The 25,589-nt window shown below is 35.6% G+C and overlaps 11 non-coding genes across 11 annotated transcripts; all 11 read right to left on the reverse strand.

Moving 5' to 3' along the window:
- Positions 1-1,371: 1,371 nt before the first annotated feature.
- On the reverse strand, positions 1,372-1,567 carry LOC145110678 (U2 spliceosomal RNA). Its single transcript, XR_013710041.1, has one exon. It is a non-coding gene; the product is annotated as a U2 spliceosomal RNA (small nuclear RNA).
- A 609-nt stretch (positions 1,568-2,176) lies between these two features.
- On the reverse strand, positions 2,177-2,340 carry LOC145110641 (U1 spliceosomal RNA). The gene has a single exon (XR_013710005.1). It is a non-coding gene; the product is annotated as a U1 spliceosomal RNA (small nuclear RNA).
- A 3,429-nt stretch (positions 2,341-5,769) lies between these two features.
- On the reverse strand, positions 5,770-5,965 carry LOC145109999 (U2 spliceosomal RNA). The gene has a single exon (XR_013709392.1). It is a non-coding gene; the product is annotated as a U2 spliceosomal RNA (small nuclear RNA).
- A 620-nt stretch (positions 5,966-6,585) lies between these two features.
- Positions 6,586-6,749, reverse strand: LOC145110588 (U1 spliceosomal RNA). The gene has a single exon (XR_013709956.1). It is a non-coding gene; the product is annotated as a U1 spliceosomal RNA (small nuclear RNA).
- A 3,428-nt stretch (positions 6,750-10,177) lies between these two features.
- On the reverse strand, positions 10,178-10,373 carry LOC145109976 (U2 spliceosomal RNA). The gene has a single exon (XR_013709370.1). It is a non-coding gene; the product is annotated as a U2 spliceosomal RNA (small nuclear RNA).
- Positions 10,374-10,993: 620 nt separating this feature from the next.
- LOC145110602 (U1 spliceosomal RNA) lies at positions 10,994-11,157 on the reverse strand. Its single transcript, XR_013709969.1, has one exon. It is a non-coding gene; the product is annotated as a U1 spliceosomal RNA (small nuclear RNA).
- Positions 11,158-14,634: 3,477 nt separating this feature from the next.
- On the reverse strand, positions 14,635-14,830 carry LOC145109978 (U2 spliceosomal RNA). Its single transcript, XR_013709371.1, has one exon. It is a non-coding gene; the product is annotated as a U2 spliceosomal RNA (small nuclear RNA).
- A 620-nt stretch (positions 14,831-15,450) lies between these two features.
- LOC145110603 (U1 spliceosomal RNA) lies at positions 15,451-15,614 on the reverse strand. Its single transcript, XR_013709970.1, has one exon. It is a non-coding gene; the product is annotated as a U1 spliceosomal RNA (small nuclear RNA).
- Positions 15,615-19,093: 3,479 nt separating this feature from the next.
- Positions 19,094-19,289, reverse strand: LOC145109979 (U2 spliceosomal RNA). The gene has a single exon (XR_013709372.1). It is a non-coding gene; the product is annotated as a U2 spliceosomal RNA (small nuclear RNA).
- A 620-nt stretch (positions 19,290-19,909) lies between these two features.
- LOC145110590 (U1 spliceosomal RNA) lies at positions 19,910-20,073 on the reverse strand. The gene has a single exon (XR_013709957.1). It is a non-coding gene; the product is annotated as a U1 spliceosomal RNA (small nuclear RNA).
- Positions 20,074-23,544: 3,471 nt separating this feature from the next.
- Positions 23,545-23,746, reverse strand: LOC145110020 (U2 spliceosomal RNA). The gene has a single exon (XR_013709415.1). It is a non-coding gene; the product is annotated as a U2 spliceosomal RNA (small nuclear RNA).
- Positions 23,747-25,589: the final 1,843 nt, after the last annotated feature.

The raw sequence follows: 25,589 nt of genomic DNA on the forward strand, positions 1-25,589 counted from the left end.
ACTTTTTTGTAGAGTTTACCTATGTACAGTATAGTGTAGATTTATTAAGCAAAAGAACAGTTGGGGTAAATAAATGTTTTTAAGGAACGGAGTATAAACATATTTATAGGTAAAATTATTGGCAATTTAAGAGAAAAAAAAGTAGGGAAAATCAACAAATGACCACAAAAGAAGGTGTGGTTGAAGAAAATGACCAAAAAATTGCAACTATCATAAAATGACCATGATTTCCATAGGAAGGGTCTCTGCGGAACTCGTTCAGCTATGATAAATTGGAAAATCTCGGAGGAAGTGACACGGGCAGGGGTAAATTCGTAAAAACACAAAGAAGACTTAACAAAATTGAAAGGGTGCTGGTCAAAAATTTAGTTTAAAGTCGAAAAAATTGTGTTTGAAATCGAAAAAGTTGTGTTTGAAATCGAAAAAAATTATGTTTGAACTTACCAAAATCGAAAAAAATGTGTTTGAAATCGTTTGGAAAATTTTTCTTTGAAATCGAAAAAACTTACCAAAATCGTTCTCTGACATTATTTGTGAAAATTATAATTAGATAATCGACAATAATATTGTTGCAATGCCAGAGGCTTGGCACAACCTGCTCAACTTTGTATCTTATATCTCAGGCTTAGGCTCAAAGAGACAACTAAGATTTTGTCTTGATCGTCCATCGTTTTTAATGATTCTCTATTTTTAGTCGTGAAGCTCTATACTTGATATGAGGACCTTGTATGACATATGTTCCGCTGGGTTTGCAGTTAAACACCCGGTTTTACATATTTGGACATTTTGGTGAACTCAATAGCCACAAAATCTTCATTACTTTACGAAACGGGATCCTGGTTTCTTAGTTGATGGGTGAAATGATTGTGTGGTTTTGATAATAGCAAGGGTGGGGAATGAATACCGGACGAATGGTAACCTGATGGAAGAGTTTGGCGTTGAAGGTGACGAATCGATTCCCATGCATGATGCATCCCTTGTGAATTTATACTTGCTTTATCATTTTTTGTATTTTTTGTGAGGTTTTGATAGTATGGATTGCTGCAATCAGTGATATGCATGGCAACTCTATCTAGCATTTTTGGGCAGCCTGCAGTTGGAAAAGTGAACTGGTTCTTGCTATTGATGTTAATACCATAGTTTTCTTTAACTCACAAACTGAATTGGTTCTTGCTCAGTTTTCTTTGGTGCAGGGTATGTGGGATGACCTCAGGCATGGAGCGTACAAGTCATCTGGATTATTAATTAATCATGGTAAACTACAAGGGTCAATGGTACCTGCTGCAACTCTCCTTAAGTGCTTATAACTTTAGTGCGTGGAAGTGGCCAGCATGGATGCATTAGAAAAGCTAAGCTTAAACTTTGGATTTGGAGGGGTGCGCCATGCCAAGGCAATAGTGCAACGCCAAGGCGACACTCAAAGACCCCAATAGCAAGCTATTGTGACGGATCTTTCCCCATAAAAAATAAGATTAATATCGAGTGGGCCGATGGCCCACATATCAGATATTAAACTGATAAGAACAGATACTACACTTGATCTTAGCCAAAAGGCCGAGAAAGGTATGAAATTTCCGTAAACGAAAAGCCTTCCGTTTTGAACCCACTCAACATTCTCTGTTTGCTTTGTTTGAGGCGATGTCGGACTCATTAACTTTTCCCAGGTATTATTATTTTATTTTCTCATCCACTCACATGCATGCAACCGACTCAACTAATGGCTTCACTGCAATCGCTTAATTTGCTTAATTAATATAGCTACCATATGTTAATATTAATATAAATTATAAACCATGAGACTACCCAACGCAGCAGCACAAAGAAATCTTGATATTTGTCATTAATTTTTTAATTTACCAGCTTCTAATCCAAGTTACCTATTCTATTTATTTGTTATTTTCAGGTTTAAGGTTTCTAAGGAGAGACAGGTATATATGTATCCTATCCTCATAACCACTTGATGATGGGGATGATTTGTTACTTGACTATGATCGATGCAACCTATCCAAATCTGAGTCAACAGAAACTATGCATGGGCCTAACCAAATCTGAATCAACAGAAATTACGCACGGGTTTCTTTTTTGGCTTTGAACTCCCTCTTATATAATATATATCACATACACCAACAAAGACAAGACGTCCGTTTGGAAATAAAATCTTAAAACTAGAGTATGGGTAGGGGCCGCGCGAACGCAGGCCCCCGCTAACACAAATTATGACGTAGGTTCAACCAACTTGGGCCGACCTTAGACAGGCACCTCTCCGTAATGTGCAATTGAGATCACCAACCTAGGCCATGGACCTTCTTGATCGCCCAAAGACTCCGTCCAGGTAAGTGACTTTTCCGTTTCCCTACCCTCACTTTTTATCCAACAACTACCTTCACTTTTCTTTTTTTCACCCTCCGATGTGGGATGGATTCCTATTCTTAATTCTTTGCCAAACTTACATATACAACTCTACGTACTGCATCTCTAACTTCATGCTTTACCTTATTTATATATATCCTAATCACAAAAACACAACTTGCCACACTCAATCTCAACTCATCATCAACCCATATAATACTTGCTTGCATTTCATCCCTGCTATTACTTTACCAAATAAACAAAATATATTATATATCAGACTATCACCTCCATGCTTCTCAAGACGATGCAAAAAATCTTGGTGATGCCCTTGGACGATGTTGTGCTTCAAGGCCTGCAAAAGTGACACTCAGCTACATCTACCCAATTCCTTTATCGTCCCTTCACGCAAAATATTTATTTTGCAATATATATGTTGCTTATATGTACAATCACGCTTTGCTCTAATCAATATTTGATGCTTCTTTCTCTATACAAAAATTGCCACTTATGATAACACTTTTTCGCGTACGTATTGTTATACACAACTACCCGTGCGCATCCATGGCATAAAACCGCCTTATCTTTGACCACGACTCGACCATTTCGCTGAAAATTGATATTCCATGTGTAAACTGTGGATCAGTTATATTTCTGCTAATAGTAAAACTGATAATTAAAAACTATATATGCCTTGACATTGTGTTCTCGAGTTTTGTTCAAAGAAAGGGGCCGAAAAGAAAAATATGGAAAGGGAAAAGGAGAATAGAGAGTTATTATTTTATTTATCTTATATTGTTGGAAAGAATATAAGGAATCCGACCTTTCATAATGTTCTAGAGTTTCAGGTAAAAGAAAGAAAGCTTATAATTTGATAACTTTGTATTCAACATCACAAATACCATACAATTGTTAGAAACAGTAAAATACAATAATCACTATCAGAAACAACCAAATCCATCTATTGCTGGCTAAACCAAAACGTTCCGGCAAAATCTCTTAACTCTGCCATCAAATGATTATGCATTAGCTAAGGTGAACAAAGCATGATTTCATTCGTTAAATTTATCCAAACCTATTGAAAGCTTGTAATTCTCATGGGACAACAAGCATATGTATTTGAAACCATTTTAAAACTAACCTTTACCAACTTTGTTGATGTTGAGTATGGTGTATGTCTTATTATACTCCTTATCGCCCCCAATGGATGCAAAATATATTTTTTAAGACCAAATAGATCAATTTTCATCCTAATAATTTAATATAATCCTTGTATGTGCAAAAATGTTTGACAAATATGCCGTTTAATACATAGAGTAAATCACCAAATTTTGGATCAAATATCTAGGGAGACTGATAATCAGTTAGAGATATTGTCTCTAATGGTAGAAGAATCGATTGGAAAACATTTAGATTTTCGATTTTTGATTCGAATGTATTGCTAAATCTATTGAGGAATGTAACTAGATGTGCTAAGATGTTGAAAAATGAAGAAATTGTTAGATTTAATGATTTTTGTGTTATTGCGGGTAGAAATTTGTTTTGGATCAATATTTCCAGTATCCTATGAGGGTTCTTAAATATTGAAATTGGTCCCTAAGTCGACTAAAAAGAGTGTGAATCTTGAAAATGGGCAACAACCATTATTTTTGAAAAAAAGAAAAGATAGAGAGAGAGAGAGAGAGTCTCAACACCTTTGGTACAACTTTACAAGGTGTTTTAAAGACAATGTGAAACCTATTCAAAATATGTAAGACCTAATGGATTTGGTACGACCATATATGTTACAGCTTATACATCATTTTACAAGCCATGCAAAATTTTGGCAAACGATGGGTTTTGTTTGTGCTTTGATATGCACATTCCAATTTATTTAAAGGTTGTATACAATTTATATGACCATACCAATTCATTTTATAGACACTTACACTTATTCTAGGGATTTTTTTAGGGCTTTTGGTATGGTTTATAAAGTTATTTTCAAGCATGTATAGGGGTGCGATATGTAGGTAGTGCTTTTGGACACACACACTTTCATTAAAGAAAATACTTTTTTGTAGAGTTTACCTATGTACAGTATAGTGTAGATTTATTAAGCTAAAGAACAGTTGGGGTAAATAAATGTTTTTAAGGAACGGAGTATAAACATATTTATAGGTAAAATTATTTGCAATTTAAGAGAAAAAAAAGTAGGGAAAATCAACAAATGACCACAAAAGAAGGTGTGGTTGAAGAAAATGACCAAAAAGTTGCAACTATCATAAAATGACCATGATTTCCATAGGAAGGGTCTCTGCGGAACTCGTTCAGCTATGATAAATTGGAAAATCTCGGAGGAAGTGACATGGGCAGGGGTAAATTCGTAAAAACACAAAGAAGACTTAACAAAATTGAAAGGGTGCTGGTCAAAAAATTAGTTTAAAGTCGAAAAAATTGTGTTTGAAATCGAAAAAGTTGTGTTTGAAATCGAAAAAAAATTATGTTTGAACTTACCAAAATCGAAAAAAATGTGTTTGAAATCGTTTGGAAAATTTTTGTTTGAAATCGAAAAAACTTACCAAAATCGTTCTCTGGCATTATTTGTGAAAATTATAATTAGATAATCGACAATAATATAGTTGCAATGCCAGAGGCTTGGCACAACCTGCTCAACTTTGTATCTTATATCTCAGGCTTAGGCTCAAAGAGACAACTAAGATTTTGTCTTGATCGTCCATCGTTTTTAATGATTCTCTATTTTTAGTCGTGAAGCTCTATACTTGATATGAGGACCTTGTATGACATATGTTCCGCTGGGTTTGCAGTTAAACTCCCGGTTTTACATATTTGGACATTTTGGTGAACTCAATAGCCACAAAATCTTCATTACTTTACGAAACGGGATCCTGGTTTCTTAGTTGATAGGTGAAATGATTGTGTGGTTTTGATAATAGCAAGGGTGGGGAATGAATACCGGACGAATGGTAACCTGATGGAAGAGTTTGGCGTTGAAGGTGACGAATCGATTCCCATGCATGATGCATCCCTTGTGAATTTATACTTGTTTTATCATTTTTTGTATTTTTTGTGAGGTTTTGATAGTATGGATTGCTGCAATCAGTGATATGCATGGCAACTCTATCTAGCATTTTTGGGCAGCCTGCAGTTGGAAAAGTGAACTGGTTCTTGCTATTGATGTTAATACCATAGTTTTCTTTAACTCACAAACTGAATTGGCTCTTGCTCAGTTTTCTTTGGTGCAGGGTATGTGGGATGACCTCAGGCATGGAGCGTACAAGTCATCTGGATTATTAATTAATCATGGTAAACTACAAGGGTCAATGGTACCTGCTGCAACTCTCCTTAAGTGCTTATAACTTTAGTGCGTGGAAGTGGCAAGCATGGATGCATTAGAAAAGCTAAGCTTAAACTTTGGATTTGGAGGGGTGCGCCATGCCAAGGCAATAGTGCAACGCCAAGGCGACACTCAAAGACCCCAATAGCAAGCTATTGTGACGGATCTTTCCCCATAAAAAATAAGATTAATATCGAGTGGGCCGATGGCGCACATATCAGATATTAAACTGATAAGAACAGATACTACACTTGATCTTAGCCAAAAGGCCGAGAAAGGTATGAAATTTCCGTAAACGAAAAGCCTTCCGTTTTGAACCCACTCAACATTCTCTGTTTGCTTTGTTTGAGGCGATGTGGGACTCATTAACTTTGCCCAGGTATTATTATTTTATTTTCTCATCCACTCACATGCATGCAACCGACTCAACTAATGGCTTCACTGCAATCGCTTAATTTGCTTAATTAATATAGCTACCATATGTTAATATTAATATAAATTATAAACCATGAGACTACCCAACGCAGCAGCACAAAGAAATCTTGATATTTGTCATTAATTTTTTAATTTACCAGCTTCTAATCCAAGTTACCTATTCTATTTATTTGTTATTTTCAGGTTTAAGGTTTCTAAGGAGAGACAGGTATATATGTATCCTATCCTCATAACCACTTGATGATGGGGATGATTTGTTACTTGACTATGATCGATGCAACCTATCCAAATCTGAGTCAACAGAAACTATGCATGGGCCTAACCAAATCTGAATCAACAGAAATTACGCACGGGTTTCTTTTTTGGCTTTGAACTCCCTCTTATATAATATATATCACATACACCAACAAAGACAAGACGTCCGTTTGGAAATATATATTTATAATAATCTTAAAACTAGAGTATGGGTAGGGGCCGCGCGAACGCAGGCCCCCGCTAACACAAATTATGACGTAGGTTCGACCAACTTGGGCCGACCTTAGACAGGCACCTCTCCGTAATGTGCAATGGAGATCACCAACCTAGGCCATGGACCTTCTTGATCGCCCAAAGACCCCGTCCAGGTAAGTGACTTTTCCGTTCCCCTACCCTCACTTTTTATCCAACAACTACCTTCACTTTTCTTTTTTTCGCCCTCCGATGTGGGATGGATTCCTATTCTTAATTCTTTGCCAAACTTACATATACAACTCTACGTACTGCATCTCTAACTTCATGCTTTACCTTATTTATATATATCCTAATCACAAAAACACAACTTGCCACACTCAATCTCAACTCATCATCAACCCATATAATACTTGCTTGCATTTCATCCCTGCTATTACTTTACCAAATAAACAAAATATATTATATATCAGACTATCACCTTCATGCTTCTCAAGACGATGCAAAAAATCTTGGTGATGCCCTTGGACGATGTTGTGCTTCAAGGCCTGCAAAAGTGACACTCAGCTACATCTACCCAATTCCTTTATCATCCCTTCACACAAAATATTTATTTTGCAATATATATGTTGCTTATATGTACAATCACGCTTTGCTCTAATCAATATTTCATGCTTCTTTCTCTATACAAAAATTGCCACTTATGATAACACTTTTTCACGTACGTATTGTTATACACAACTACCCGTGCGCATCCATGGCATAAAACCGCCTTATCTTTGACCACGACTCGACCATTTCGCTGAAAATTGATATTCTATGTATAAACTGTGGATCAGTTATATTTCTGCTAATAGTAAACTGATAATTAAAAACTATATATGCCTTGACATTGTGTTCTCGAGTTTTGTTCAAAGAAAGGGGCCGAAAAGAAAAATATGGAAAGGGAAAAGGAGAATAGAGAGTTATTATTTTATTTATCTTATATTGTTGGAAAGAATATAAGGAATCCGACCTTTCATAATGTTCTAGAGTTTCAGGTAAAAGAAAGAAAGCTTATAATTTGATAACTTTGTATTCAACATCACAAATACCATACAATTGTTAGAAACAGTAAAATACAATAATCACTATCAGAAACAACCAAATCCATCTATTGCTGGCTAAACCAAAAAGTTCCGGCAAAATCTCTTAACTCTGGCCATCAAATGATTATGCATTAGCTAAGGTGAACAAAGCATGATTTCATTCGTTAAATTTATACAAACCTATTGAAAGCTTGTAATTCTCATGGGACAACAAGCATATGTATTTGAAACCATTTTAAAACTAACCTTTACCAACTTTGTTGATGTTGATTATGGTGTATGTCTTATTATACTCCTTATCGCCCCCAATGGATGCAAAATATATTTTTTAAGACCAAATAGATCAATTTTCATCCTAATAATTTAATATAATCCTTGTATGTGCAAAAATGTTTGACAAATATGCCGCTTAATACATAGAGTAAATCACCAAATTTTGGATCAAATATCAAGGGAGACTGATAATCAGTTAGAGATATTGTCTCTAATGGTAGAAGAATCGATTGGAAAACATTTAGATTTTCGATTTTTGATTCGAATGTATTGCTAAATCTATTGAGGAATGTAACTAGATGTGCTAAGATGTTGAAAAATGAAGAAATTGTTAGATTTAATGATTTTTGTGTTATTGCGGGTAGAAATTTGTTTTGGATCAATATTTCCAGTATCCTACGAGGGTTCTTAAATATTGAAATTGGTCCCTAAGTCGACTAAAAAGAGTGTGAATCTTGAAAATGGGCAACATCCATTATTTTTGAAAAAAAGAAAAGATAGAGAGAGAGAGAGAGAGTCTCAACACCTTTGGTACAACTTTACAAGGTGTTTTAAAGACAATGTGAAACCTATTCAAAATATGTAAGACCTAATGGATTTGGTACGACCATATATGTTACAGCTTATACATCATTTTACAAGCCATGCAAAATTTTGGCAAACGATGGGTTTTGTTTGTGCTTTGATATGCACATTCCAATTTATTTAAAGCTTGTATAGAATTTATATGACCATACCAATTCATTTTATAGACATTACACTTATTCTAGGGATTTTTTTAGGGCTTTTGGTATGGTTTATAAAGTTATTTTCAAGCATGTATAGGGGTGCGATATGTAGGTAGTGCTTTTGGACACACACACTTTCATTAAAGAAAATACTTTTTTGTAGAGTTTACCTATGTACAGTATAGTGTAGATTTATTAAGCTAAAGAACAGTTGGGGTAAATAAATGTTTTTAAGGAACGGAGTATAAACATATTTATAGGTAAAATTATTGGCAATTTAAGAGAAAAAAAAGTAGGGAAAATCAACAAATGACCACAAAAGAAGGTGTGGTTGAAGAAAATGACCAAAAAGTTGCAACTATCATAAAATGACCATGATTTCCATAGGAAGGGTCTCTGCGGAACTCGTTCAGCTATGATAAATTGGAAAATCTCGGAGGAAGTGACATGGGCAGGGGTAAATTCGTAAAAACACAAAGAAGACTTAACAAAATTGAAAGGGTGCTGGTCAAAAAATTAGTTTAAAGTCGAAAAAATTGTGTTTGAAATCGAAAAAGTTGTGTTTGAAATCGAAAAAAAATTATGTTTGAACTTACCAAAATCGAAAAAAATGTGTTTGAAATCGTTTGGAAAATTTTTGTTTGAAATCGAAAAAACTTACCAAAATCGTTCTCTGGCATTATTTGTGAAAATTATAATTAGATAATCGACAATAATATAGTTGCAATGCCAGAGGCTTGGCACAACCTGCTCAACTTTGTATCTTATATCTCAGGCTTAGGCTCAAAGAGACAACTAAGATTTTGTCTTGATCGTCCATCGTTTTTAATGATTCTCTATTTTTAGTCGTGAAGCTCTATACTTGATATGAGGACCTTGTATGACATATGTTCCACCGGGTTTGCAGTTAAACTCCCGGTTTTACATATTTGGACATTTTGGTGAACTCAATAGCCACAAAATCTTCATTACTTTACGAAACGGGATCCTGGTTTCTTAGTTGATGGGTGAAATGATTGTGTCGTTTTGATAATAGCAAGGGTGGGGAATGAATACCGGACGAATGGTAACCTGATGGAAGAGTTTGGCGTTGAAGGTGACGAATCGATTCCCATGCATGATGCATCCCTTGTGAATTTATACTTGTTTTATCATTTTTTGTATTTTTTGTGAGGTTTTGATAGTATGGATTGCTGCAATCAGTGATATGCATGGCAACTCTATCTAGCATTTTTGGGCAGCCTGCAGTTGGAAAAGTGAACTGGTTCTTGCTATTGATGTTAATACCATAGTTTTCTTTAACTCACAAACTGAATTGGTTCTTGCTCAGTTTTCTTTGGTGCAGGGTATGTGGGATGACCTCAGGCATGGAGCGTACAAGTCATCTGGATTATTAATTAATCATGGTAAACTACAAGGGTCAATGGTACCTGCTGCAACTCTCCTTAAGTGCTTATAACTTTAGTGCGTGGAAGTGGCCAGCATGGATGCATTAGAAAAGCTAAGCTTAAACTTTGGATTTGGAGGGGTGCGCCATGCCAAGGCAATAGTGCAACGCCAAGGCGACACTCAAAGACCCCAATAGCAAGCTATTGTGACGGATCTTTCCCCATAAAAAATAAGATTAATATCGAGTGGGCCGATGACCCACATATCAGATATTAAACTGATAAGAACAGATACTACACTTGATCTTAGCCAAAAGGCCGAGAAAGGTATGAAATTTCCGTAAACGAAAAGCCTTTCGTTTTGAACCTACTCAACATTCTCTGATTGCTTTGTTTGAGGCGATGTGGGACTCATTAACTTTGCCCAGGTATTATTATTTTATTTTCTCATCCACTCACATGCATGCAACCGACTCAACTAATGGCTTCACTGCAATCGCTTAATTTGCTTAATTAATATAGCTACCATATGTTAATATTAATATAAATTATAAACCATGAGACTACCCAACGCAGCAGCACAAAGAAATCTTGATATTTGTCATTAATTTTTTAATTTACCAGCTTCTAATCCAAGTTACCTATTCTATTTATTTGTTATTTTCTGGTTTAAGGTTTCTAAGGAGAGACAGGTATATATGTATCCTATCCTCATAACCACTTGATGATGGGGATGATTTGTTACTTGACTATGATCGATGCAACCTATCCAAATCTAAGTCAACAGAAACTATGCATGGGCCTAACCAAATCTGAATCAACAGAAATTACGCACGGGTTTCTTTTTTGGCTTTGAACTCCCTCTTATATAATATATATCACATACACCAACAAAGACAAGACGTCCGTTTGGAAATATATATTTATAATAATCTTAAAACTAGAGTATGGGTAGGGGCCGCGCGAACGCAAGCCCCCGCTAACACAAATTATGACGTAGGTTCGACCAACTTGGGCCGACCTTAGACATGCACCTCTCCGTAATGTGCAATGGAGATCACCAACCTAGGCCATGGACCTTCTTGATCGCCCAAAGACCCCGTCCAGGTAAGTGACTTTTCCGTTCCCCTACCCTCACTTTTTATCCAACAACTACCTTCACTTTTCTTTTTTTCACCCTCCGATGTGGGATGGATTCCTATTCTTAATTCTTTGCCAAACTTACATATAAGATGTGGGATGGATTCCTATTCTTAATTCTTTGCCAAACTTACATATACAACTCTACGTACTGCATCTCTAACTTCATGCTTTACCTTATTTATATATATCCTAATCACAAAAACACAACTTGCCACACTCAATCTCAACTCATCATCAACCCATATAATACTTGCTTGCATTTCATCCCTGCTATTACTTTACCAAATAAACAAAATATATTATATATCAGACTATCACCTCCATGCTTCTCAAGACGATGCAAAAAATCTTGGTGATGCCCTTGGACGATGTTGTGCTTCAAGGCCTGCAAAAGTGACACTCAGCTACATCTACCCAATTCCTTTATCGTCCCTTCACGCAAAATATTTATTTTGCAATATATATGTTGCTTATATGTACAATCACGCTTTGCTCTAATCAATATTTCATGCTTCTTTCTCTATACAAAAATTGCCACTTATGATAACACTTTTTCACGTACGTATTGTTATACACAACTACCCGTGCGCATCCATGGCATAAAACCGCCTTATCTTTGACCACGACTCGACCATTTCGCTGAAAATTGATATTCTATGTGTAAACTGTGGATCAGTTATATTTCTGCTAATAGTAAAACTGATAATTAAAAACTATATATGCCTTGACATTGTGTTCTCGAGTTTTGTTCAAAGAAAGGGGCCGAAAAGAAAAATATGGAAAGGGAAAAGGAGAACAGAGAGTTATTATTTTATTTATCTTATATTGTTGGAAAGAATATAAGGAATCCGACCTTTCATAATGTTCTAGAGTTTCAGGTAAAAGAAAGAAAGCTTATAATTTGATAACTTTGTATTCAACATCACAAATACCATACAATTGTTAGAAACAGTAAAATACAATAATCACTATCAGAAACAACCAAATCCATCTATTGCTGGCTAAACCAAAAAGTTCCGGCAAAATCTCTTAACTGTGCCATCAAATGATTATGCATTAGCTAAGGTGAACAAAGCATGATTTCATTCGTTAAATTTATCCAAACCTATTGAAAGCTTGTAATTCTCATGGGACAACAAGCATATGTATTTGAAACCATTTTAAAACTAACCTTTACCAACTTTGTTGATGTTGAGTATGGTGTATGTCTTATTATACTCCTTATCGCCCCCAATGGATGAAAAATATATTTTTTAAGACCAAATAGATCAATTTTCATCCTAATAATTTAATATAATCCTTGTATGTGCAAAAATGTTTGACAAATATGCCGCTTAATACATAGAGTAAATCACCAAATTTTGGATCAAATATCAAGGGAGACTGATAATCAGTTAGAGATATTGTCTCTAATGGTAGAAGAATCGATTGGAAAACATTTAGATTTTCGATTTTTGATTCGAATGTATTGCTAAATCTATTGAGGAATGTAACTAGATGTGCTAAGATGTTGAAAAATGAAGAAATTGTTAGATTTAATGATTTTTGTGTTATTGCGGGTAGAAATTTGTTTTGGATCAATATTTCCAGTATCCTACGAGGGTTCTTAAATATTGAAATTGGTCCCTAAGTCGACTAAAAAGAGTGTGAATCTTGAAAATGGGCAACATCCATTATTTTTGAAAAAAAGAAAAGATAGAGAGAGAGAGAGAGAGTCTCAACACCTTTGGTACAACTTTACAAGGTGTTTTAAAGACAATGTGAAACCTATTCAAAATATGTAAGACCTAATGGATTTGGTACGACCATATATGTTACAGCTTATACATCATTTTACAAGCCATGCAAAATTTTGGCAAACGATGGGTTTTGTTTGTGCTTTGATATGCACATTCCAATTTATTTAAAGCTTGTATAGAATTTATATGACCATACCAATTCATTTTATAGACATTACACTTATTCTAGGGATTTTTTTAGGGCTTTTGGTATGGTTTATAAAGTTATTTTCAAGCATGTATAGGGGTGCGATATGTAGGTAGTGCTTTTGGACACACACACTTTCATTAAAGAAAATACTTTTTTGTAGAGTTTACCTATGTACAGTATAGTGTAGATTTATTAAGCTAAAGAACAGTTGGGGTAAATAAATGTTTTTAAGGAACGGAGTATAAACATATTTATAGGTAAAATTATTGGCAATTTAAGAGAAAAAAAAGTAGGGAAAATCAACAAATGACCACAAAAGAAGGTGTGGTTGAAGAAAATGACCAAAAAGTTGCAACTATCATAAAATGACCATGATTTCCATAGGAAGGGTCTCTGCGGAACTCGTTCAGCTATGATAAATTGGAAAATCTCGGAGGAAGTGACATGGGCAGGGGTAAATTCGTAAAAACACAAAGAAGACTTAACAAAATTGAAAGGGTGCTGGTCAAAAAATTAGTTTAAAGTCGAAAAAATTGTGTTTGAAATCGAAAAAGTTGTGTTTGAAATCGAAAAAAAATTATGTTTGAACTTACCAAAATCGAAAAAAATGTGTTTGAAATCGTTTGGAAAATTTTTGTTTGAAATCGAAAAAACTTACCAAAATCGTTCTCTGGCATTATTTGTGAAAATTATAATTAGATAATCGACAATAATATAGTTGCAATGCCAGAGGCTTGGCACAACCTGCTCAACTTTGTATCTTATATCTCAGGCTTAGGCTCAAAGAGACAACTAAGATTTTGTCTTGATCGTCCATCGTTTTTAATGATTCTCTATTTTTAGTCGTGAAGCTCTATACTTGATATGAGGACCTTGTATGACATATGTTCCACCGGGTTTGCAGTTAAACTCCCGGTTTTACATATTTGGACATTTTGGTGAACTCAATAGCCACAAAATCTTCATTACTTTACGAAACGGGATCCTGGTTTCTTAGTTGATGGGTGAAATGATTGTGTCGTTTTGATAATAGCAAGGGTGGGGAATGAATACCGGACGAATGGTAACCTGATGGAAGAGTTTGGCGTTGAAGGTGACGAATCGATTCCCATGCATGATGCATCCCTTGTGAATTTATACTTGTTTTATCATTTTTTGTATTTTTTGTGAGGTTTTGATAGTATGGATTGCTGCAATCAGTGATATGCATGGCAACTCTATCTAGCATTTTTGGGCAGCCTGCAGTTGGAAAAGTGAACTGGTTCTTGCTATTGATGTTAATACCATAGTTTTCTTTAACTCACAAACTGAATTGGTTCTTGCTCAGTTTTCTTTGGTGCAGGGTATGTGGGATGACCTCAGGCATGGAGCGTACAAGTCATCTGGATTATTAATTAATCATGGTAAACTACAAGGGTCAATGGTACCTGCTGCAACTCTCCTTAAGTGCTTATAACTTTAGTGCGTGGAAGTGGCCAGCATGGATGCATTAGAAAAGCTAAGCTTAAACTTTGGATTTGGAGGGGTGCGCCATGCCAAGGCAATAGTGCAACGCCAAGGCGACACTCAAAGACCCCAATAGCAAGCTATTGTGACGGATCTTTCCCCATAAAAAATAAGATTAATATCGAGTGGGCCGATGACCCACATATCAGATATTAAACTGATAAGAACAGATACTACACTTGATCTTAGCCAAAAGGCCGAGAAAGGTATGAAATTTCCGTAAACGAAAAGCCTTTCGTTTTGAACCTACTCAACATTCTCTGATTGCTTTGTTTGAGGCGATGTGGGACTCATTAACTTTGCCCAGGTATTATTATTTTATTTTCTCATCCACTCACATGCATGCAACCGACTCAACTAATGGCTTCACTGCAATCGCTTAATTTGCTTAATTAATATAGCTACCATATGTTAATATTAATATAAATTATAAACCATGAGACTACCCAACGCAGCAGCACAAAGAAATCTTGATATTTGTCATTAATTTTTTAATTTACCAGCTTCTAATCCAAGTTACCTATTCTATTTATTTGTTATTTTCTGGTTTAAGGTTTCTAAGGAGAGACAGGTATATATGTATCCTATCCTCATAACCACTTGATGATGGGGATGATTTGTTACTTGACTATGATCGATGCAACCTATCCAAATCTAAGTCAACAGAAACTATGCATGGGCCTAACCAAATCTGAATCAACAGAAATTACGCACGGGTTTCTTTTTTGGCTTTGAACTCCCTCTTATATAATATATATCACATACACCAACAAAGACAAGACGTCCGTTTGGAAATATATATTTATAATAATCTTAAAACTAGAGTATGGGTAGGGGCCGCGCGAACGCAAGCCCCCGCTAACACAAATTATGACGTAGGTTCGACCAACTTGGGCCGACCTTAGACATGCACCTCTCCGTAATGTGCAATGGAGATCACCAACCTAGGCCATGGACCTTCTTGATCGCCCAAAGACCCCGTCCAGGTAAGTGACTTTTCCGTTCCCCTACCCTCACTTTTTATCCAACAACTACCTTCACTTTTCTTTTTTTCACCCTCCGATGTGGGATGGATTCCTATTCTTAATTCTTTGCCAAACTTACATATAAGATGTGGGATGGATTCCTATTCTTAATTCTTTGCCAAACTTACATATACAACTCTACGTACTGCATCTCTAACTTCATGCTTTACCTTATTTATATATATCCTAATCACAAAAACACAACTTGCCACACTCAATCTCAACTCATCATCAACCCATATAATACTTGCTTGCATTTCATCCCTGCTATTACTTTACCAAATAAACAAAATATATTATATATCAGACTATCACCTCCATGCTTCTCAAGACGATGCAAAAAATCTTGGTGATGCCCTTGGACGATGTTGTGCTTCAAGGCCTGCAAAAGTGACACTCAGCTACATCTACCCAATTCCTTTATCGTCCCTTCACGCAAAATATTTATTTTGCAATATATATGTTGCTTATATGTACAATCACGCTTTGCTCTAATCAATATTTCATGCTTCTTTCTCTATACAAAAATTGCCACTTATGATAACACTTTTTCACGTACGTATTGTTATACACAACTACCCGTGCGCATCCATGGCATAAAACCGCCTTATCTTTGACCACGACTCGACCATTTCGCTGAAAATTGATATTCTATGTGTAAACTGTGGATCAGTTATATTTCTGCTAATAGTAAAACTGATAATTAAAAACTATATATGCCTTGACATTGTGTTCTCGAGTTTTGTTCAAAGAAAGGGGCCGAAAAGAAAAATATGGAAAGGGAAAAGGAGAACAGAGAGTTATTATTTTATTTATCTTATATTGTTGGAAAGAATATAAGGAATCCGACCTTTCATAATGTTCTAGAGTTTCAGGTAAAAGAAAGAAAGCTTATAATTTGATAACTTTGTATTCAACATCACAAATACCATACAATTGTTAGAAACAGTAAAATACAATAATCACTATCAGAAACAACCAAATCCATCTATTGCTGGCTAAACCAAAAAGTTCCGGCAAAATCTCTTAACTGTGCCATCAAATGATTATGCATTAGCTAAGGTGAACAAAGCATGATTTCATTCGTTAAATTTATCCAAACCTATTGAAAGCTTGTAATTCTCATGGGACAACAAGCATATGTATTTGAAACCATTTTAAAACTAACCTTTACCAACTTTGTTGATGTTGAGTATGGTGTATGTCTTATTATACTCCTTATCGCCCCCAATGGATGCAAAATATATTTTTTAAGACCAAATAGATCAATTTTCATCCTAATAATTTAATATAATCCTTGTATGTGCAAAAATGTTTGACAAATATGCCGTTTAATACATAGAGTAAATCACCAAATTTTGGATCAAATATCTAGGGAGACTGATAATCAGTTAGAGATATTGTCTCTAATGGTAGAAGAATCGATTGGAAAACATTTAGATTTTCGATTTTTGATTTGAATGTATTGCTAAATCTATTGAGGAATGTAACTAGATGTGCTAAGATGTTGAAAAATGAAGAAATTGTTAGATTTAATGATTTTTGTGTTATTGCGGGTAGAAATTTGTTTTGGATCAATATTTCCAGTATCCTATGAGGGTTCTTAAATATTGAAATTGGTCCCTAAGTCGACTAAAAAGAGTGTGAATCTTGAAAATGGGCAACATCCATTATTTTTGAAAAAAAGAAAAGATAGAGAGAGAGAGAGAGAGAGTCTCAACACCTTTGGTACAACTTTACAAGGTGTTTTAAAGACAATGTGAAACCTATTCAAAATATGTAAGACCTAATGGATTTGGTACGACCATATATGTTACAGCTTATACATCATTTTACAAGCCATGCAAAATTTTGGCAAACGATGGGTTTTGTTTGTGCTTTGATATGCACATTCCAATTTATTTAAAGGTTGTATAGAATTTATATGACCATACCAATTCATTTTATAGACACTTACACTTATTCTAGGGATTTTTTTAGGGCTTTTGGTATGGTTTATAAAGTTATTTTCAAGCATGTATAGGGGTGCGATATGTAGGTAGTGCTTTTGGACACACACACTTTCATTAAAGAAAATACTTTTTTGTAGAGTTTACCTATGTACAGTATAGTGTAGATTTATTAAGCTAAAGAACAGTTGGGGTAAATAAATGTTTTTAAGGAACGGAGTATAAACATATTTATAGGTAAAATTATTGGCAATTTAAGAGAAAAAAAAGTAGGGAAAATCAACAAATGACCACAAAAGAAGGTGTGGTTGAAGAAAATGACCAAAAAATTGCAACTATCATAAAATGACCATGATTTCCATAGGAAGGGTCTCTGCGGAACTCGTTCAGCTATGATAAATTGGAAAATCTCGGAGGAAGTGACATGGGCAGGGGTAAATTCGTAAAAACACAAAGAAGACTTAACAAAATTGAAAGGGTGCTGGTCAAAAAATTAGTTTAAAATCGAAAAAATTGTGTTTGAAATCGAAAAAGTTGTGTTTGAAATCGAAAAAAATTATGTTTGAACTTACCAAAATCGAAAAAAATGTGTTTGAAATCGTTTGGAAAATTTTTATTTGAAATCGAAAAAACTTACCAAAATCGTTCTCTGGCATTATTTGTGAAAATTATAATTAGATAATCGACAATAATGTAGTTGCAATGCCAGAGGCTTGGCACAACCTGCTCAACTTTGTATCTTATATCTCAGGCTTAGGCTCAAAGAGACAACTAAGATTTTGTCTTGATCGTCCATCGTTTTTAATGATTCTCTATTTTTAGTCGTGAAGCTCTATACTTGATATGAGGACCTTGTATGACATATGTTCCACCGGGTTTGCAGTTAAACTCCCGGTTTTACATATTTGGACATTTTGGTGAACTCAATAGCCCCAAAATCTTCATTACTTTACGAAACGGGATCCTGGTTTCTTAGTTGATGGGTGAAATGATTGTGTCGTTTTGATAATAGCAAGGGTGGGGAATGAATACCGGACGAATGGTAACCTGATGGAAGAGTTTGGCGTTGAAGGTGACGAATCGATTCCCATGCATGATGCATCCCTTGTGAATTTATACTTATTTTATCATTTTTTGTATTTTTTGTGAGGTTTTGATAGTATGGATTGCTGCAATCAGTGATATGCATGGCAACTCTATCTAGCCTTTTTGGGCAGCCTGCAGTTGGAAAAGTGAACTGGTTCTTGCTATTGATGTTAATACCATAGTTTTCTTTAACTCACAAACTGAATTGGTTCTTGCTCAGTTTTCTTTGGTGCAGGGTATGTGGGATGACCTCAGGCATGGAGCGTACAAGTCATCTGGATTATTAATTAATCATGGTAAACTACAAGGGTCAATGGTACCTGCTGCAACTCTCCTTAAGTGCTTATAACTTTAGTGCGTGGAAGTGGCCAGCATGGATGCATTAGAAAAGCTAAGCTTAAACTTTGGATTTGGAGGGGTGCGCCATGCCAAGGCAATAGTGCAACGCCAAGGCGACACTCAAAGACCCCAATAGCAAGCTATTGTGACGGATCTTTCCCCATAAAAAATAAGATTAATATCGAGTGGGCCGATGACCCACATATCAGATATTAAACTGATAAGAACAGATACTACACTTGATCTTAGCCAAAAGGCCGAGAAAGGTATGAAATTTCCGTAAACGAAAAGCCTTCCGTTTTGAACCCACTCAACATTCTCTGTTTGCTTTGTTTGAGGCGATGTGGGACTCATTAACTTTGCCCAGGTATTATTATTTTATTTTCTCAATCACTCACATGCATGCAACCGACTCAACTAATGGCTTCACTGCAATCGCTTAATTTGCTTAATTAATATAGCTACCATATTTCAATATTAATATAAATTATAAACCATGAGACTACCCAACGCAGCAGCACAAAGAAATCTTGATATTTGTCATTAATTTTTTAATTTACCAGCTTCTAATCCAAGTTACCTATTCTATTTATTTGTTATTTTCAGGTTTAAGGTTTCTAAGGAGAGACAGGTATATATGTATCCTATCCTCATAACCACTTGATGATGGGGATGATTTGTTACTTGACTATGATCGATGCAACCTATCCAAATCTGAGTCAACAGAAACTATGCATGGGCCTAACCAAATCTGAATCAACAGAAATTACGCACGGGTTTCTTTTTTGGCTTTGAACTCCCTCTTATATAATATATATCACATATACCAACAAAGACAACACGTCCGTTTGGAAATATATATTTATAATAATCTTAAAACTAGAGTATGGGTAGGGGCCGCGCGAACGCAGGCCCCCGCTAACACAAATTATGACGTAGGTTCGACCAACTTGGGCCGACCTTAGACAGGCACCTCTCCGTAATGTGCAATGGAGATCACCAACCTAGGCCATGGACCTTCTTGATCGCCCAAAGACCCCGTCCAGGTAAGTGACTTTTCCGTTCCCCTACCCTCACTTTTTATCCAACAACTACCTTCACTTTTCTTTTTTTCACCCTCCGATGTGGGATGGATTCCTATTCTTAATTCTTTGCCAAACTTACATATAAGATGTGGGATGGATTCCTATTCTTAATTCTTTGCCAAACTTACATATACAACTCTACGTACTGCATCTCTAACTTCATGCTTTACCTTATTTATATATATCCTAATCACAAAAACACAACTTGCCACACTCAATCTCAACTCATCATCAACCCATATAATACTTGCTTGCATTTCATCCCTGCTATTACTTTACCAAATAAACAAAATATATTATATATCAGACTATCACCTCCATGCTTCTCAAGACGATGCAAAAAATCTTGGTGATGCCCTTGGACGATGTTGTGCTTCAAGGCCTGCAAAAGTGACACTCAGCTACATCTACCCAATTCCTTTATCGTCCCTTCACGCAAAATATTTATTTTGCAATATATATGTTGCTTATATGTACAATCACGCTTTGCTCTAATCAATATTTCATGCTTCTTTCTCTATACAAAAATTGCCACTTATGATAACACTTTTTCACGTACGTATTGTTATACACAACTACCCGTGCGCATCCATGGCATAAAACCGCCTTATCTTTGACCACGACTCGACCATTTCGCTGAAAATTGATATTCTATGTGTAAACTGTGGATCAGTTATATTTCTGCTAATAGTAAAACTGATAATTAAAAACTATATATGCCTTGACATTGTGTTCTCGAGTTTTGTTCAAAGAAAGGGGCCGAAAAGAAAAATATGGAAAGGGAAAAGGAGAATAGAGAGTTATTATTTTATTTATCTTATATTGTTGGAAAGAATATAAGGAATCCGACCTTTCATAATGTTCTAGAGTTTCAGGTAAAAGAAAGAAAGCTTATAATTTGATAACTTTGTATTCAACATCACAAATACCATACAATTGTTAGAAACAGTAAAATACAATAATCACTATCAGAAACAACCAAATCCATCTATTGCTGGCTAAACCAAAAAGTTCCGGCAAAATCTCTTAACTCTGGCCATCAAATGATTATGCATTAGCTAAGGTGAACAAAGCATGATTTCATTCGTTAAATTTATCCAAACCTATTGAAAGCTTGTAATTCTCATTGGACAACAAGCATATGTATTTGAAACCATTTTAAAACTAACCTTTACCAACTTTGTTGATGTTGAGTATGGTGTATGTCTTATTATACTCCTTATCGCCCCCAATGGATGCAAAATATATTTTTTAAGACCAAATAGATCAATTTTCATCCTAATAATTTAATATAATCCTTGTATGTGCAAAAATGTTTGACAAATATGCCGCTTAATACATAGAGTAAATCACCAAATTTTGGATCAAATATCTAGGGAGACTGATAATCAGTTAGAGATATTGTCTCTAATGGTAGAAGAATCGATTGGAAAACATTTAGATTTTCGATTTTTGATTTGAATGTATTGCTAAATCTATTGAGGAATGTAACTAGATGTGCTAAGATGTTGAAAAATGAAGAAATTGTTAGATTTAATGATTTTTGTGTTATTGCAGGTAGAAATTTGTTTTGGATCAATATTTCCAGTATCCTATGAGGGTTCTTAAATATTGAAATTGGTCCCTAAGTCGACTAAAAAGAGTGTGAATCTTGAAAATGGGCAACAACCATTATTTTTGAAAAAAAGAAAAGATAGATAGAGAGAGAGAGAGAGTCTCAACACCTTTGGTACAACTTTACAAGGTGTTTTAAAGACAATGTGAAACCTATTCAAAATATGTAAGACCTAATGGATTTGGTACGACCATATATGTTACAGCTTATACAACATTTTACAAGTCATGCAAAATTTTGGCAAACTATGGGTTTTGTTTGGGGCTTTGATATGCACATTCCAATTTATTTAAAGGTTGTATAGAATTTATATGACCATACCAATTCATTTTATAGACACTTACACTTATTCTAGGGATTTTTTAAGGCTTTTGGTATGGTTTATAAAGTTATTTTCAAGCATGTATAGGGGTGCGATATGTAGGTAGTGTTTTTGGACACACACACTTTCATTAAAGAAAATACTTTTTTGTAGAGTTTACCTATGTACAGTATAGTGTAGATTTATTAAGCAAAAGAACAGTTGGGGTAAATAAATGTTTTTAAGGAACGGAGTATAAACATATTTATAGGTAAAATTATTGGCAATTTAAGAGAAAAAAAAGTAGGGAAAATCAACAAATGACCACAAAAGAAGGTGTGGTTGAAGAAAATGACCAAAAAATTGCAACTATCATAAAATGACCATGATTTCCATAGGAAGGGTCTCTGCGGAACTCGTTCAGCTATGATAAATTGGAAAATCTCGGAGGAAGTCACATGGGCAGGGGTAAATTCGTAAAAACACAAAGAAGACTTAACAAAATTGAAAGGGTGCTGGTCAAAAAATTAGTTTAAAATCGAAAAAATTGTGTTTGAAATCGAAAAAGTTGTGTTTGAAATCGAAAAAAATTATGTTTGAACTTACCAAAATCGAAAAAAATGTGTTTGAAATCGTTTGGAAAATTTTTATTTGAAATCGAAAAAACTTACCAAAATCGTTCTCTGGCATTATTTGTGAAAATTATAATTAGATAATCGACAATAATGTAGTTGCAATGCCAGAGGCTTGGCACAACCTGCTCAACTTTGTATCTTATATCTCAGGCTTAGGCTCAAAGAGACAACTAAGATTTTGTCTTGATCGTCCATCGTTTTTAATGATTCTCTATTTTTAGTCGTGAAGCTCTATACTTGATATGAGGACCTTGTATGACATATGTTCCGCCGGGTTTGCAGTTAAACTCCCGGTTTTACATATTTGGACATTTTGGTGAACTCAATAGCCACAAAATCTTCATTACTTTACGAAACGGGATCCTGGTTTCTTAGTTGATGGGTGAAATGATTGTGTCGTTTTGATAATAGCAAGGGTGGGGAATGAATACCGGACGAATGGTAACCTGATGGAAGAGTTTGGCGTTGAAGGTGACGAATCGATTCCCATGCATGATGCATCCCTTGTGAATTTATACTTGTTTTATCATTTTTTGTGAGGTTTTGATAGTATGGATTGCTGCAATCAGTGATATGCATGGCAACTCTATCTAGCATTTTTGGGCAGCCTGCAGTTGGAAAAATGAACTGGTTCTTGCTATTGATGTTAATACCATAGTTTTCTTTAACTCACAAACTGAATTGGTTCTTGCTCAGTTTTCTTTGGTGCAGGGTATGTGGGATGGCCTCAGGCATGGAGCGTACAAGTCATCTGGATTATTAATTAATCATGGTAAACTACAAGGGTCAATGGTACCTGCTGCAACTCTCCTTAAGTGCTTATAACTTTAGTGCGTGGAAGTGGCCAGCACGGATGCATTAGAAAAGCTAAGCTTAAACTTTGGATTTGGAGGGGTGCGCCATGCCAAGGCAATAGTGCAACGCCAAGGCCAAGGCCACACTCAAAGACCCAAATAGCAAGCTATTGTGACGGATCTTTCCCAATAAAAAATAAGATTAATATCGAGTGGGACGATGGCCCACATATCAGATATTAAACTGATAAGAACAGATACTACACTTGATCTTAGCCAAAAGGCCGAGAAAGGTATGAAATTTCCTTAAGCGAAAAGCCTTCCCTTTTGAACCCACTCAACATTCTCTGTTTGCTTTGTTTGAGGCGATGTGGGACTCATTAACTTTGCCCAGGTATTATTATTTTATTTTCTCATCCAGTCACATGCATGCAACCGACTCAACTAATGGCTTCACTGCAATCGCTTAATTTGCTTAATTAATATAGCTACCATATGTTAATATTAATATAAATTATAAACCATGAGACTACCCAACGCAGCAGCACAAAGAAATCTTGATATTTGTCATTAATTTTTTTAATTTACCCGCTTCTAATCCAAGTTACCTATTCTATTTATTTGTTATTTTCAGGTTTAAGGTTTCTAAGGAGAGACAGATATATATGTATCCTATCCTCATAACCACTTGATGATGGGGATGATTTGTTACTTGACTATGATCGATGCAACCTAACCAAATCTGAGTCAACAGAAATTCCGCATGGGCCTAACCAAATCTGAATCAACAGAAATTACGCATGGGTTTCTTTTTTGGCTTTGAACTCCCTCTTATATAATATAAATCACATACACCAACAAAGACAAGACGTCCGTTTGGAAATATATATTTATAAGGGAAAATGACATATACGCCCTATAAACTTTTTAGGGTTAACTTTTTTAGTCACGTAACTTTTTAAGTGACTTTATGAGGGAACAAACTCGTGGTCTACCTGTCTTTTTAGTGCTCTTGACTTGTTATAACCGGTTTGAGTGCCACATACCCAAAACTTAGGCCCCTCCCTTCTTCCTCCTGCCGAGCAACACCACCACAGACACCCATGTGTGAGCTGCTTCTACCATCAAACACCATATCGGCCATGAAGATGGCCTAATCGAAGTTGAAGGCCACCGGAAATAGACCTCCCCACCTCCTTCTGTCGATCTTTCCAGCCTTCCCATCACCGATCTGCCACTTTCCCCTTCGTATTCCTGTTGGTCGGACCGGAAGGCAACAATCTAGAGGTCACCAGAAACCCCGTCTTTTGATCTAACGGCCTGGATGGCTTCCCATCTTGAATTGTTTGATTTATGCGGTTTGCTCACACTGTTGCTTAAACCGCTACAGCTGCTTTCATCACTTACATTGGTGCTTGTGCTTCCTCTATACATACTGCTCTTACCACTCTCAACAAGATCCATTCTTTCGTTCATTTTACTACTCCCATTTGTTATTGTAATGTTGCTAACTCCGTCACTTAATTTACCAGATACGGAGCTGTTGTTTGAAGTTCCTTGACCCGATAAACTCTTTTCTGGATCGAATGTATCTTCAGTGTCTATTTTATCACCTAACGATTTCTTGTTTGACTTTTTAGACTCTATTTCCATCTTTTATGTTAACTTTGTTGTAGTTGCAGGCTCTAAGTTACTACTCCCACTTGGGATTGCCCTACGACTATTGTTATCGTTTTCAGTCTCTACAACGTCGATTTAAAATCTTGATCTCCGGAAATCGGTTTATGTCCCACCCTCCACCTTACCGGTCGACTTCAAAGACAAACACCCCCTCTGAAGCCGTTGATCCCCCTTTTCCTTTCACATTTTCTGCTAGACAAATGAGACAAACGAGAGCATGGTCTAATTTCCTTGAGATTTGATTTTGCGATGAATAAGGTTTGATGGAGTGAGGGCTATTCAAAAGCACCGCCATCAAAGAAGCCTCCTTGAACTCTCCAAATTAAAGAACTTAAACAGAGCACAGTTGGTGATGTGGTAAGTTTGGTCAACAAATTGGAAAAATTCAAAGTCAATTTAGGGGAATTGGTCAACAAATGCCAATGTGGCAAAGGGGTAACCGGATGACCCCTTCACTTTG

This window comes from Lactuca virosa, chromosome 4 (genome assembly GCF_052849685.1).
Source record: "Lactuca virosa cultivar CGN04683 chromosome 4, Lactuca_virosa_CGN04683_v6, whole genome shotgun sequence".
Taxonomy (NCBI): domain Eukaryota; kingdom Viridiplantae; phylum Streptophyta; class Magnoliopsida; order Asterales; family Asteraceae; genus Lactuca; species Lactuca virosa.